Genomic DNA, 15,120 nt, shown 5'->3' on the forward strand with positions numbered 1-15,120 from the left:
GTGAATCAAACTGTTGTACTTCAGATTAAGCATGGAATTATGAAAGTAGATGGCATACTGCCAGCTTATGTTTTTTTCTTAGAGTGTTGTACAAATGTTACTGTATCAGCACAGACATACTCAACGTGATCCTCGTGTGCTAAGAAAGGCAATGGAAATACTTGAGGCGATGCTACGATCTCTGCTCCTTTCATTTCTTTATGTACTTTTGGGAAGTAAAAAAAGAAAGCTCTTAATGACATACAAATCAGAAAAACTACATACGTCGAGTCAGATCAGAAGGGGACTGATGTTGCTGCATCTTTGTTTGGTTTGCTTGTGTGAGAGTACAATGTGTGCGTGGTAGATAGTGTAGAGCTGATACCACAGATCAGTTAGAGCATGGAGAGTCAATTAAGGAAGAAGCAAAGACCAAAATAAGGGTGGGTGAATGAGTCCACCACTGTGGACTGGGGGAAATTTATTCCTCTGGGTCCCCCCAAGTGGGAACAGACACCTCCTAGAATTTCTGCCTGAAGGGTGTGCAGCAAGAGGTTTATCAACTGGCTTTCCCCCCTTGGCTGTGAATTGCTCCCAGAGGCATTAACAGCCCCACATTCTGGGCTGTAGTGGTGTCACATGAGGCAGAAAGCAGAAAGACTCTGCTGTCACTGGAGGTACATACTCTAAAGGCCAGAAGAACCAAGCTGGCACAAAATGGTCTGTCTATGCAGCTGTGGCTGAAATCAGAGATGGGCAACAGGGGCGTGATACAGGGAGTCAGAGGCATGTTTTCGTTTCTTTTATACTGTATTTTAAATCATAAAATAAATCACATTCTCTTCCTAAAGAACTATACCCAAGAAGATGTTTTGTGTTTTAAAGGAATTAAAGAGTGATACCCAATTGTCATAGAACTAGAGTGAACTGTTTCAAAACTAATTTCCTCATTAATAAATTGTCCATTTCAGAGTGAGAAGACTATCTTGGTCCACCCATACATTTGAGGCACTATATAATAAAATTTGAAGTATAACTAAAATGTTGGAATAGAGATAATATAATAACATTTCATGATAACTATACTTATCATTAACTGTATATTTTATATACAGGAAAGTGTGAATATACAAACATATGTATAATTACTTTCTTTCCTATTTGATACTAACCCAGTTAGCAGTGTCATTTTTGTGAAATGTGTGACTTAAATTTGTATGTTGGAGCATAACCTGGCATGAATGATCAGCCAGCAAAATAGATTTAACACATTAAAGAGAATCAGGATTGTTTGTTTGTTTTTGACATAAGGACTCTTAACAGATTAAAATAAAGTCAGGTAAAGGCTTCTGTTGTGTTGTGACCTAGAAGATCATATTTTCAGAGGAGGAATGTAATTGGTGAACTCTCTAAGGAGCAGCTGTTAAAACAAATAACATTTAAATATTAAAGAATGCACATTAGCATGCACATTCCTACTGAAGGAAATGAAAGTGGAGGGGGAAAGGAGAAAGGGCAACAGAAAAATGTAGGACAGGGAAACCAGGGAAATGGCAGCTGGCAAGGCGGAAATAACAAAGAGGACAGAATCAAACTATGAGATGAAGAGAATCGCTGACAGTGGAGAGTATCTCTTAGAGCAAACCACATGCTGAGTACAGAATGCAAACCAAGTGAGCAGTCCCTGTTAATTTGAGGCATGACAAATTCCTAAATTATCAAAGAAAATGTAAATGACTATATCTTCTCACCTGAACAATGCAATTGCCTCTATGGTCTCATTTCGCTCTAAAGTCTTAATAAATAAAAATTCTGATTGTGTCTGCTCTTTGCTCAGAAACTATTCCCTGATTCACCAATTCATCATTGTCCAAACTTCTTAATAGACATGTAAAACCTGCCACTCGAAGTTTTCAGATTTATTTCTTATTCCTTGACTTTATCACCAGTGGTCTGGACTTGTCTAGTAATGCATATTCCGTGGTTTGTATCAAGTCTTCCAAGTGATTTTGATGCATTTTGGTTTACATACATAGATTGGCCTGGGATGAGGCCCAAGACTTTGCATTTCTAATAATTTCCTGGGTGATACTGATGCTGCTGGTGCAGACATTACCTTGAGAAGCGCTGTGTAAAACAAATGACCCAGGCTGGCAATAGGAGCTCTACATTGCACTTTGAGTCAAAGTAAATGGGCTGCAGTAAAAGGGCTCACTTGCTACCCTCACCATTGTGGGTGGTGTACTAGTTTAAGGACAGGGTCTGAGGCTTCTTGTCAACTACCAACTGATTATCATAAAATCCCCAATAATAAGGCTTTTGATATGTCTTATATCCCCTGTTGTGATATAGACTTTGTACATTCATAAATATTAGTTGGATGGATGGATGGATGGATGGATGGATGGATGGATGGATGGATGGATGGGAGAGAGGGAAGACAGATGGACAGGTTTGGCAACCAAGGGTTGGTTTAAGAAAGAAACTTAACTCCTTACATAGAAACCACTCTGGCATATGCCATTAAAGAAAAACTAATTTCCTTAACATGAAAACCTCCTTATTTTACAAGACCATACTTAATATACAAGACATTTTATTAGATGGAATAACTGTGATTCAGAGCCTCAGTGTCTGGTTATCAATAATATTGTGCTTTTTAATAAGCGGTCTTTCTCGGAGGAATTTTGGCTATTTGATTGAGTACAACAGAGGGCAAATGCCATTTATATCAAGACAAATTGTACATTTCACTTTATAAAAGAGCCTCTGGGTATATAAAATCAGGAAATCACATGTATTTAATAAATTCCTTTGCAAATGTCTCTTCCTTGAGTTTAAATTTTGCAGCTGCAGCATAATTTGAATGTTTATTCACATTTAGGACAATTGTGCTTTCCGGTTTTTTGCTTTCTTGCATTCAAATGTGTTCACATATCAATGTTGCACATTTTCTCTCTGCATCTTTTGTCTGCATACAGCATCCCGTGATTGGCTTGGTAAATTTATCCTACTTTTCTTGCTAAAATAACTGTTCCTGCTGTCTGTTTTCTGCCTACTCTTTGATTTATTCCAGAAATTGGGCTCAGTGCCTACTTTTAGAACTCAGTGTGAAATTTGTTCTGTATGTTTTTAAACCAAGTTCCCACATATATTTTGTGTTATGTGTTCTATAGTGGCATGAAGTTCAAAATGCACCCTTGAAAAAGCTTATTATGTTTATGTTTGGCATAAATAATTACAATGGACAATAACATGAATCCTGAAAATTTATTTTTTAAAATTTATTTCATAATTCACTTTAACAGTAGAAAATTAAAATTTTCATGTCATATTATGGTATACGTAAAGTTAAGCTTAAAGAAAAAGTCCTAGTTCCAACTTTGTTATTACTTTGATGTATGTCCTTGGCTGAGTCCTTAAGCCTCAGGCACCTCCATTGTGAAAAGAAGGATTTAGGATAAATGTCTCTGGGGATTCATGCTAGTGGATTATCTATCAATCTCAGGATGCATATTATATGAAATGCTACTTAAAATCAGGCATAGAAGTATGTGTGTCAATCAATTGACTTAATGGCACATACAAGTATTTGACAGTATAGTTCACAGAGCAGTGTTTTTAATACAGAAAGATCTGAGTTCAAAACCTAACTCTCACTTACGAACAGTATAAGCTGGGAGAATTTACTGAACCACTCTATGTACCTTAGTATGTTCATCTGTAAAATGGGGGGTGAAGAGGGCCGTATTATTGTTACCTGCAGGATTGCTTTAAAGACTAGAGATAATCTACAATATATCTAGCACTATATGCTCATATGCTGAACATATTTAGTTCTAAAGACCTGTATAAACCATGAAGCTGACCAGAACCCAAACCATGGTTTTAGAGGTTAATGGAGATTACATTTTTCTTTGCCAATATAATTCCATAAGGCTAAGAAATATTTATTTGAGACTCTAAAAGATGAACACAGTTTAGAAAATGTATCCATAATTTAGTCATCTGAGATTTACAAGATTAATGGGAAAAATCAACATATTTTTCATCTAGACAAGTTATTTGGTTCTACACATTGTCAGTGATTACACAGAGCAAGCAAGGCTCTTTTCTTCAAGAATGACTCCTTCAATGTCAAAACGTAGTTTGCAAAGTGCATCCTGTCTTCTGTCTTGTTATGTAGACACAGTTTGGGCAGAAATTAAAATGATGATTCTTCAAGACATAAGTTTAGCCTGAATAAATGTTCCTACACTCTTTATATCTAATTCCTGTAAGTTCAAAGGTGGTTCTTTCTTGTCCTCTAAAAAGTTACTTTTATAGTCAATTTGCCTGAAGCAGCTTTATACCCAGAGACAAAAGAAATCAAATGTTGGTCAATAGACGATTCATTTACTACAGGATTCCTAGAAACATTGAATTTTTTTTCTGCTCTTTTATGTGTTTTTGAGGTTGAATTGTCACTTTGTTATTTGTTAACCCCAGGACTTTCTCAGCAGAAATTCAGAGCTGCCTGCTTAACAGGAGGAGATCAATAACGTTTGGGGGTAATATTTCATTTTATTTTAATTTTAGCAGAGGATTTAACCCTGTTGGGTTTTATCTATTTCAATATTTTATAAATCCTATGCAAGTTAATGTGTTTTGAGGAAAAACTTACTATTTTATTCTTCTGTACTTTTTATGTCAGAAATAATTTGGGAGCTATGAACTACTGGTAGTGTTTGAGTATCTTGATTATTTTATATATCTGTAAGATAACTAAAATCTACTTGTGGAATGTTTCATTTATTTGTCATGTTTCAGAGAGATCACCGTGAAGCTGAAAATTATACTGATGAGGTTGTTTCAAGCCCTAGGAGATTCATTCTCTCTCGCTCTCTTTCACGCTCTCTCTCTCTCTGGGTTGTTTACTTAAACAACACAGTCTTTCACAGTAGCACAGTTATTTCTACATAGATCAATTATTACTGAAATTGGCATTTTTTATGAAGTGACCTATTAAGTACGCTCTGCAAGAAACATAAATATTTTTGTTGTATGATAGAATAATTTCTTTATAAAACACAGTATAATAGAGTTTACTATAACTCACATTGTTTGAGCATTTGTTGACATTGTAAGAATACCTAAGGATATTTACTAGGTAGTAAAAGGATGCAGCTTGATAAGAATTATAAGTAAAAAAGAAAAGAAGGAAAGGCTTGTTGGCCAGGTTTATTTTATTCTTGCTGTATTTTCATCATGTGCTAGAAATTTTCACCTAAAATATCTTGTTTATATAAAAACTAAGTTTAGGGGAAAGATGATATCATTTTAAACAACCAGCATTAGTGCTGGGATTATTTACCATCCCAATATAATCTGAGAATTATAAATGAGGGTACAAATTTGACAAAGTAATTGCAATGAGAAAGTGCCTATCTCTGGCACTTCAAATATTTGAGGTCTTTGTTGGTATTTATTCATGATTAAGAACATAATAGTAAGTATGTATTAAATACTTAGGAATGTGTCACTGTAGGGAAGGCACAATTTTATATTTACCTTCTTAGGGTCTTTGGCTGGGCTTGAGAATTAAATTGACATAAAACAGATTAACAGGAGAAAAGCACACAAATTTATTTAATGTATATTTTCTTGTATCAGCTGTATTTCAAGTGCCCTTGGCTCAAAATAATCCGTACACCAAAGTGACATATTTAGGAACAGTGTATTCTGCCTCCCTTCACTAGGAATTGTTTTAAGCACTTTACCTAAATTACCTCACTTAATCCTTAATATAATCTATGAGAAAATTTTATACAATTACTAGGAGAAATTGTCAAATCTACCATCATAGTAACAGATTCCAAGCAAAAAAAAAAATTAATTGAAGATGTGGAAAATATGAACAACATACTAGCAACCTTCATTTAGTGGTCATGTATAAACTTCTTCCACAATTGGAGAATACCAATTCTTCTCAAGTGCGTACGCAATATTTTTAAATTATGTACTGAGCCATAAATTAATTCTGAAATATACTGTCCATGTCACAGATGAAGAAGCTGAGATATGCAAAAGCTAAATAACTTTCCGAAGAACACAGAGCTAGTATGTGGCAGAGTAGGGCACAATCCTGACAGTCTGCCTTCAGAGCCAGTCAACTACTGCAGTATCTGTCCATATTTGTTGTCTTCCAGGTGGAAAGAAAAGAGCTGATCTTTAAGAGATAATTTAAACTAATATACCAAGAAAAAGGGATAGAAATTAAATCTAATTTGTTAGATTATATTTTGACACAAAGATGTTGCCAAGTTTAGATTGACCAATTGGAATGTTATGTGACCTATGATGCTAGAATTAGAGTAAAATAATTTAAACCATAAATAAAAAGTAGATTTAAATAATTGCTAAGTGTTTAAATAGCAAAAGCAAAGCAAAAATGGCATAGTTTGAATTATTACCTTAAATTAATTCCCTTTAATAACTCAGACCTGAATTATTAATCATGTTTAGGACCTATGTATTAAATAGAAAGACATCCATTGGTGTTTCACAAGCACATCAAACTCATTATTTCCAAAACTAAACTCATAAATGCCCCCTCCCATCTGCTCCTGCCTCCTCTGCTGTCCCCATCTATGTCACCACTACCCACACACCCAGTTGCTTAAATTGGAAACCTGGGAATCATCTGTGAAATCTCTTTGTGCATCCCCCCCAAAAACTTTGGTAAATTTGAATGAATTTGTTGAATGAAGTGCCATACCGTGTTTCTCTGAAAATAAGACCTAGCCAGACAATCAGCTCTAATGAGTCTTTTGTAGCAAAAATTAATATAAGACCCGGTATTGTATTGTATTATATTATATTATATTATATTATATTATATTATATTATATTATATTATATTATAATGTTATATTATATCATAAGACCTGGTCTTATATTATAGTAAAATAAGCCTGGATCTTATATTAATTTTTGCTTCAAAAGACGCATCAGAGCTGATTGTCCAGCTAGGTCTTATTTTCAGGAAAACACAGTACTACCTATCTAATATTTTAATGCCCAACTAGTTGGATGATTACAGTCAGTGAGAGTGTGGAGATCAGACATTATGCTCTGCTGATGTTTTCTAATGTGTTTGGTTTCTGGCCACACTATTTTCAGTTCCCATGTATGGTTTTGTTGTTGTTTGCATTTTGTTGTTAGCACTGGTGTTGGTGTTGAATGTAAATAGATTCATGGAAGACCCATTGTAGAACAGCTGAGATGTTTTCTCTTCTCCCTGAAGATATTATATATGTTGACAAGTACTGTGTTTTGCCTTTGGCACACATACCCTCTCAGCAGTATTAGCCTCTTTAATTATATCCCCTGGGAAAAAAATTGGTTTCCGTGGAATGCGGCTTTCCTAATCAAAGACTTCCTGGGTCTTAAGCAATAAGAAACTCAAATGTTTGTAACTGAAACTTGCAGTGGGGCTTAATTGGGCATATATTTTAATTTCTTTTGAGGATCAAAAACTGTAAATGTTACACATGAGAAAATATTTCATGAGGGATACAAGGAAGCTTTCACATATTTGATCTATTTTTATTTACGAGAAATAACTGGTAAAGAACATATGCATTGATATTAAAAACTTGAATAATTTGTCTCTTCTTAGACTTTTAAATCATTGCTTCTTTCCTGATATTTTCTTTATCATTTTGGTTAACTCAAACCTATTTCTAGGTATGGACAATTGTGCATAGTTAGAATATGGAGGAAGGTGCCTTGGGCAGGTAAACTGGGATCCTGAGTTCCAATAGGATTTTAACTTTTAGGTGAATCTTGCCCCCAATCTCCCACCCCAGGGAGACAGTTATCAGAAAAATTATAGGTTGAATTCCAGGGAAGATCTTCATTTAGGGGGCAGGAGAAGAAAATGGAATTAGCTGGGAAGTTTAAAGAAAACCAGAGCTGGGAAATAGTTAAAACATTTAAAAATAGATTTTATTCAGTGCTATTGCAATAGGTAAAAAGAGACCTCAGTATACAACTGGCCTCAATTCCAAATACATCATGGACAAATAGAGATATATAGCCAAGGAACGGGTTCGTGGGTGGAAATTACTAAGAGGTTGCATCAAAAGTAAGAGGATATTCTGGTTAAACAGACCTAACAGGATTCTTGCTGAAGGCAGATCAGGGTGATCAGATACCAAAGAGTGGGGGTTGAAGGATTTGATCAGATATAAAGAATGGTCAGTTATAAAAGGTGGGGGTTTTCTCTAAAGTGACTTAGTAAGATTCTTGCTACAACTGGGTGATGCAAGTTCAACAAAACAGAAACTGAGCCTAAGGTGGAGGCCTGTAGGGCCTAAAGAAGCCTGATTAAAAGTAGTCAGGGAGAGTCTTTGTAAAAAGGTTGCAAAGAGAACCAGGAGAATGGAGATCTTTCTTGTCATGAAGGCTAGAAAGAAAGTTCCAGGGTTTCGACTAGCAAATTGAATTAACATGGTCATGTCATAATTCTAAATTTAGCAATTTCTTTCAAATATGGCATCTATTTTATAAGTTTATGAAGTTTATAAATTTATAAGTCTTGAAATTATAAATTCAGTCATCCCATCTTACCTATCTGACACCTCCATTAAAAAAAAATAGACCACCACTATCTCAATGTCAAAATCTTGGGATCATCCTTGACTCTTCTGTCACTCCCTTCCTATCTATCAGCCCCTCACTTGGTTTTGGTTGTTTTTCCCCCAGTGCTTTCAAATCCCACTCTTTCTAACATCTTCTCCACAATCATCCTAGTTCAGGCCCTCACTGCCTCACACATCAGCTGCTGCAATAGCACCCTAACCTTGTTTGTACCACAGGCTAACCTATTTCCAGAATTCCATTTTGTAAGCCCTCCTTATATTAACCTCCCCAAAATACCATTTCTACTATGTTTTTAATAGTTAGTGTTTGTTGAGTTCTTATGTACCAGACACTACGCTAAGTGTGCTATTTCATTAAATTCCTATAAATAATTTTAAGAAGTGCTATTATTCCTACACTGCAAATGAAAAAAAATTCTGTAGAGAGTTTGAATAACATGCCCAAGGGCATCACAACTAAGTAGAAAAGTCTGTCTCTAAAACCTGAGCCTTGAACTGTTGTTGCATAGTATCTTCTGTGGCCATGTATAAAAAAGACAATGGTGACCAGATGCTAGGAGCTAGAGCTGGGTAAACTATGGTCGGAGAGGGAGAGATTCCATTGATCTCACCCAATGGGAAAAGGTTTATTCAAAATTTTTAATCTAGGTATGGAGAGAAATGTGATCAAATGGTGAATGGATTTGAGGGATTAGAATCTGGGGAGATCTTTGCGTCTTGTGTCTCTTCCCCTTCATGAGCCCTGTCATGAGTCCTCGCCTTATAGCATATGCTGTCCTCTCTGCATGACATGGTCTTACTGAATTTCTCTGCCTCACCAATCTCCTTCTAGACACTTACTCTTCCGAAATCACCTTCTTGGAGGAGTGAGTCTTTCCTCCATACCCTGACAGCTTCTACTCAAAGCCCTTAGGGTGCTGAGAACCTGTCATGTTGCATATTGTATATTGATTCACATTTGATTCTCACAAAATCTTGTTGTGACTCAGAATTATGTGACTTGGCTCTCTAGATTTTATCTGGATCATCTTTGTGTTACAAATGCCTGGTGCCTAGTAAATGCTCAAAAAATGTGTAATGAGTACATCAGTTATCTTTATCTGTTTATATATATATATTTATTTTATTAAAAAGATTTAGAACAGGAATGATCTTTTTCATGCTTTTGTATCCCTCTTAATACATAGTAAAGTGTATTACACATGTATTACAAATATAAGTACTTGATTTATTTATCTTAACACTTCTTCATTTTATGTTGTTTTCCTCATTTCATTTTTTTAATGCAAGATACTTAGAGTAGAATTTTAAATGAGTATTGTCTTGCCAGAAATTAGTATAACACCAAGCTCTCTTGGAAGGCTATTTCTGCCCTAGAATTACAAGATGTTTATATACTAGATAGCTGTTGTACTTGGTTGAATGAAATAGAGGAGGAAATAATATTATCAACTTTTATTGAATCTTGATTATGTAACAGGCAATATGCCATGCACTTTGCAGATAATATATAATTTTATCCTCATAATATTCTATGGAGTAGGTATTATTTTTGCCCCCATTTTACCAATGAGCAAGGAAGGAACAGAAGGTTAAGTAATTTCCCAAGGTCACATAGCTAGTAAGTGGCAGAGCTGGAATTTGAACCCAGGCACCATGGCTCAGAGTCTATGTTCATTCACTCAGTTAATAAGTATTTTATACCCTAGTATATATCAGGCATGATCTTAGGCTCTAATAGGTGGTCAGTGAATGTATACTTAATGATATTAATATACGAGGTCTAGTCAAGGGTATTCACTGATGTATTAAAAAGTATGATTATTATTTAGTGGTGATCGACTCATTTCAGTGGAAAAAAAAAATGATTTGTCTGAAGCATCCATTCTTAGTTTTCAAATGTTACATGCTGTACCAGTTCACCCTCAATTAAAAGAAAGCAAAGTGATTAAGAAATAGTCAATTATTGTTCAAGCTGCCAAACTTCAGGAATTAGCATTCTACAATTTGCAAAAATGTTAAGCCAGGAAAAATAAGTCATAAAACACCATTTCAACTGCTTGTGAAATTCTGCCAGATATTAGTAATTGTATTATAATTTAAATTTTGGAATCATAAAATTATAGAGTTGGATGACAACTTCAGGATCATCTGTGCCAACTTTCTACTTAGTGCCAGTGTTCACACACATTTTAAAAATAAGAGCTTTGACAAATATTCCTCTAACATTTTCATAGAGACAATAGAAACAGTTAATGGAATTTTTTACACTATGACATAACTTTGTGCTTGTGGCTAATAAAATAGTAGAATATCTAGCCAATCCAGTCCAGCAGGGTCTTTCCTATGTCTACATTTTAGGACTCTGCTTGACACTTAGGAGCTGTTCCTTTAGATACTATTTTACACTGTCCCCTAGTCCTCTAAAGCAAGGGTCAGCAAACTTGATCCCATTGGCCAAATCTGGCCCATCTCTTGTTAGTATAAATAAAAGTTTACAAGAGCACAGCCACACCTGTTTTTTAATGTATTGTCTGTGTCTGCTTTTGTACCAGAAAAGCAGAGCTAGGTAGTTGGGACAAAAACTGCATGGCCTACAAAGCCTAAAATATTACTATCTGGCCCTTTGAAAACACACTTGACAACCTCTGCTCTAAAGTATTGCAGACCTTTATATATTTTATTTTTAAATCTCATTATTTCTTATTTCGTTCATCATGTGGGATAAAATGATTGTGGTAGACTGAACATAAACATGAGGAGCCTGCACGCGATTGGACTTTCTTCTCATAATGGCTAGTAAGTAATCTCTCTCTCTCTCTCTCTCTCTCTCTCTCTCTCTCTCTCTCTCTCTCTCACACACACACACACACACACACACACACACACACACACACACACACACACACACACACACACAGTGATTTTTCCTGAAGCTGATAAACCGGGCACAATAATGGTCTTTGTTTCTTCTGTGCAGAGTCTAAATGTCTGCAGTTGCCCTGTACAAATGACATAGTTGCATAATATATTGCTGAAAAACAAAGGATACTGTGATGATCATTTAAAGACATAATATCACATATGTTTATGACTGATTTTTAATAGCATTAGATACAAATAAGATTGGAATAAGGATTATTTTCAATAAATCTTTCTCCATGTGGCAGCTTCCATCTCACCCCCTTCCCATGATCCCTCCAGGGGCTACCTCCTCACCAAAGAAGGTGGACAGTTTTCTTACAGTTTTTCTTTCAAAAAGCCAACTTCTTGTTATAGTGTCCCCTTGCCTAGAGACTGTTTGGTCTTTTTCGTTCCTCCATGTTCTCCTTTAGTGAGTGGTTTTATCCTTCTGAGAGATTGCCTTTAAAAAGTTTCTGTGATATCTGTGTATCTGGGTTTCTATGATTTAAAAATAAAAACTCTTTCAGCACCATATGCAACCACTGGCAGAGTAATGAGGTTGCTGCTGTGAGGTTGCACAACAAACTTGTGGCAGGTCAGGGAGAAGCCATTTTATGGTTTTAAGCAGCTTATATATCCTTAAAAGTATCTTTCGAGAAGAAAGGCGTACCTGTTTTTTTAGAACTATAAATGCATCGCCAAAATCTATAGATACATATGAATATGCAATATATATTTATACTGTATGTGTATATATATGTATAAATATAAATATATAAATATAAATATATATAAATATATATATACACACACACACACACATACATATATTACATTTGAACAACTATATAACCAAAACAAATAGTTTTGGAGATGTTTACAAATATGTTATGCAAATACTTTATGTATTTGTGCAGACTTGAACAGGTTAGCCCTGAGCTGACTTTTTTATGAGTTTTGTTTTTGCAGAGATGTGATCATAGAAGTTGTCCCTTTATAATTGTGAGCAAATGAGTTTGTACACAGCTGAGATTCCTATTGCAATGTCTGCATTTAAAGGCAGTACAAAGTCAGCTCTGAGACAAAGTGTTTAATAATGGTAGAGAGATCTGTGATATCTATCTTTGCAATGGCTTTTATTTATTTTTTAATATGGCTCCCCACCCCCACACATAGGAGGATTCACTTCAAAAAATTACAGCTGTGTCCCTGCTCGGTGCGCTATCTTGGCCAGGTGCTTCTAATTGCAGGCTTCCGTCTAGAAGCCTGAGCCCAGCTGTGCTGGGATTGATTCCTGCCACACAGGAAACTGAGAGAAGTCTGAACTAGGTCAGAAAACTGCCTCACTCATCTAGTCTTACCCACTCTGGCTTGTGCCCTTGTTTCCTTCTTGGCTGCTGCCTTCTCCCTTAGTCTCTGTGGTTCTGTGGTCCTGTGGTTCCAGTCACTCTGGCCCTGTGGAGGTTGTAGCAACCATGTATGGGCTCAGCTCCATGCTCTGACTTTTGGACAAGTGCTTGGCCCCAGACCAAGTCATAAACAGGAGTAAATATCTGGCCAAGAAACAAGTTACTCTGTATCTAGTCTCACTGTCTTACCAACTTATACCTAATTCCTTCAGTGTCCCTCAGTTTTCCCTGTGATTAGAGAGTTCATTATCTTGGAATTGTCAATCCATTTTTAAAATTTTTTTTTTTTTTTGAGTCCACAGCTCAGCTTTCCTGGGGTTATCACACGTCCATGTAAATCTGCCTCTTGAATCTCCATTATTCCAGCCTTATTTCTGCACAGCTAGATAGGGTGTCTGGGTCTTTTGCTAATAGAGTTTGGGTCTCTGTAATCCATTGCAACACAATTTTAGACCAGCCTGTTGTCCCTAATGACTGGAATGCTCCTTTCTTTGGTCTGGCCAGTTGCTCACATCTGTTATGATTCAGCTCATGTATCAACTCATGAAGCCTTCTCTGGCCTCCACCCACTGCTAAATGCTCTTTCACTGTGCTCTCCTGATGGGTTGTGCATATTTCAAACATATGCGTTGATTTATATTATGATTATCCATTCATATATCTGTCACCTCCTCCCACACACATACTGGTCTGTGTGTCTCCTGGTGCATGGTACAAGTATGTGCTTTTTAAATGTTCCTTGAGTAAATGAATGAATCTTCAGACTTGTGTTCCTATGTGCTAAGTGTACATAAAAAAATAAAAATAAAAATAAAATAAAAACTGACCCTTTGCTTCACTCCAATACATATATACTGACCTCCAAGCTTCATCCAACTACTAGCCTTCACGGGCCATTATCAGTACTTAAGCTGTGACATTTGACCACCAACCTGGACTGCATACTTGCTTGGTGCCCTATGATCTGTTCCCCTTGTGCTTTGTCTTGCCCATTAATGCTGGCCAGTAGTGGATGGTCTCCAGCAAGGTCCACTGAAGTTTTTACTGCAGTTGACAATGGCTAAAAGCCTGGGGCAGATGCTATTTCTGTCTCAGGCTGGGAAATAATCAATATCAAGACAATGTGACTCTCATGAACTCTGTACCCTTGAAAGAACATGCCAAACACTTAAACATGAAAATAAAAAGTATTGAATGAATCTCCTTTAATGGTGATTAACCAGATAGCAAAGTATTTTATGGTGAAGGTCTGAAAATTCAAGGTCATTATTTCAAAGTGAGCAAATGGTGTCAACCAAGACCCAGGCTCTGCCCGGGGTCAAAAGCTCTTTTGAACCTTGTGAGCCAGAGGCCCTGCTCTGCCATTGTTTGTAGATCTGGAGCCCAAAACACTAGTGATCTTCCTTTCCTCAACTACACCAAAGTTCAAAATTCTAAGCTATTTATAGTTGGTGAGAGATATAATTGCTTTTAGAGACAGTATTCAAACATTTTTTCCCAATAATAGTACATATTGATAATATTCTTTTGGGGAACAAAATCAACCCACACATTGTCATCAGAAATCTGCCTTATATATAGCATTCTATTGGGATTTTGCCCAACATCTCTGTGAGAAGTTGTGCAAAAAGTACAACAGTAGATTAAAAAGCAGAAACAGCATTTCTAAGTGCTCTGCCCACTTGGGCACTTAAGATTATTTGAGGATATTAGGTAAGCAGTACTTAAGATTATCATTTTTGATATGTTCCTGCAAGAGCATTTTTTCTCTCCTGAATTATGAGTATATTCTAATAAAATATAGCCATCTTTTCTTTCCTCCATTTCAGAGATTCTGCCCTTGCTGTTTCTTCTGCCTGGAATATTCTCACAGTCAATTCCTTCTCATTCTCAAGCCTCAGATTGTCTTCAAGAAAGCCTTCCTTAGTGGCCCTAACTAAAGTGCTCCAGTCTCCAGCCCACCCCTGCTTTAGACACATTCTATCACATAAACCTGCTTACTTCTTTCATAAAACTTATCATAACCAGAAATCTTCCTGTTTCTTCACTCATTATCTGTCTATTTGCACCTTCTCCAGTCAATGCCATTATGTGGAATGTGAGTTTTGAGGATGGGGAGCATGTTTATCTTGTTCTCTGCTGTATCCCCAGTTTCTATCAAAGTTCCCAGCCTATTGTACGCA

The 15,120-nt window shown here is 36.1% G+C and overlaps 1 protein-coding gene across 8 annotated transcripts in view; it reads left to right on the top strand.

Moving 5' to 3' along the window:
• Window positions 1-15,120, top strand: part of DLGAP1 (DLG associated protein 1) — an 855,894-nt gene that overhangs the window by 310,348 nt on the left and 530,426 nt on the right. The window lies entirely within an intron of this gene.

Source organism: Rhinolophus sinicus, chromosome 4 (genome assembly GCF_057876585.1).
Source record: "Rhinolophus sinicus isolate RSI-liver-muscle chromosome 4, RSI-T2T, whole genome shotgun sequence".
NCBI classification, from domain to species: Eukaryota; Metazoa; Chordata; class Mammalia; order Chiroptera; family Rhinolophidae; genus Rhinolophus; species Rhinolophus sinicus.